The following is a 1,538-nucleotide window of genomic DNA, read 5'->3' as shown; positions in this document are numbered from 1 at the left end:
CAACTTAGGGACAGTCAAATTACAACTAGGGACCGTCAACAAATTACCAAACAAACTGACATAAAAAAGCCTATATGCCATGAATTTCTGACCAAAAAATATGTCATTAGACTTGACAAATAATCACACCCATTTTATCTGGTTTAACTGTCTAATTTTTATATAGATTTTTAGTGAAACAATACATTTATTTTCAATAGCTTCCCTGTTATCCCATTGTGCAAGGAGACATCTAAACAAATTTTAAGTTATTATAGTTATTTCAAATAATAATAATAGTTTTAAGTCCTGTCATCATTGTATGTTCACATACATTGGCAAATCCATCCACCCCCAATGTTGTTGTTGCAATGACGGGGGATTGATCCTGGGACATTCCGGTTTGGGGTCGGCTGCTCTGCCCCTACCCTCATCTCTGTATGACAAAGGCATCTAGGGAAACAGTGTATTTGACCATCCATTGTGCAACAGGAAACTGGTTCTCCACCCACTAGAAACAGTTGGATTAAGCTTTACAAATAAATCATCACTCTTTAAATTTTTCCTTTATTCTCTTTATTGGATTAACAAGTAGCTCTGAGAGAAATTAATGCAGAAAATAGCAACAGTTGGTTTATGAACGAAGCCGTGCTAATTTATAATCATAAAAGAGTATGACCCATCAACACAGAATAAGTGCTAAATTGTTTTATGACATTGGACAGAAGAGACACTCATTTTTATGATCCCATTTTAATCAAACTCTTGTAGAGATCAAACCTGAGATAGGGAGCACAAGCCAGGGTATCTCATGTGACAGTCCCAAGCCTGGATTAATGCTGAGGGTTGGGTCAGGAAGGACATCTGACAAAAAACACTTTGGTCGAGGCCTGGGTTAACAACGACTGCCACCGGTCCTTTGGACAAACAGGGTGCAGGCAAAGGTAGGTAGCTGGCTGACATGATGCAGAGAAGGAAGGTAGATGTTTTATGTGTCCAAGAGACCAAGTGGACAGAGGTAAAGTTAGAGAAGCTAGACTGAGATGGTTTGGACCTGTCAGTGGGTATGTTGGTAGAAAGATGTGAGACATGCAGCTACCTGGAAAAAGACAAAAAGGAGAGACATGGATGCAGTTAGAGAGGACATTGAGGTAGTTGGAGTGAGGACATGGTGAGATGGAGGAGGATTTCTTGATGTGGAGAGACCCCTGAAGACAGAACAGCTGAAAAGTTGTTAATAGTCTGTCAGAGTCAGAGAGATTTATTTGTCACTCGCATCTCATGTGGTACATGTGGTGGAACGAGATTATGTACACAAGGTCCCAGTTACATCCAACAATAAAATGTAAAAGAAAAACAGTAATAAGATCTAAGTGTAGTATGACATATCCTGAGATATATTCATCAATTAAACGGGTTCTTTCATTTTTCTGGACTGCATAACATACGTGCATTGAATTTAATAAAATGTGGACGTGAGACGTTAATTATCTTTGACTCACCAAACGAGTGGGTCATTTATTAACAGAATCAAGTTTAACACATCACACATTTACATT

Source organism: Nematolebias whitei, chromosome 12, assembly GCF_014905685.2.
Source record: "Nematolebias whitei isolate Nwh7 chromosome 12, NemWhi1, whole genome shotgun sequence".
Taxonomy (NCBI): domain Eukaryota; kingdom Metazoa; phylum Chordata; class Actinopteri; order Cyprinodontiformes; family Rivulidae; genus Nematolebias; species Nematolebias whitei.
The sequence above is the reverse complement of the archived record's forward strand: the minus strand, read 5'-3'. Positions refer to the sequence as shown.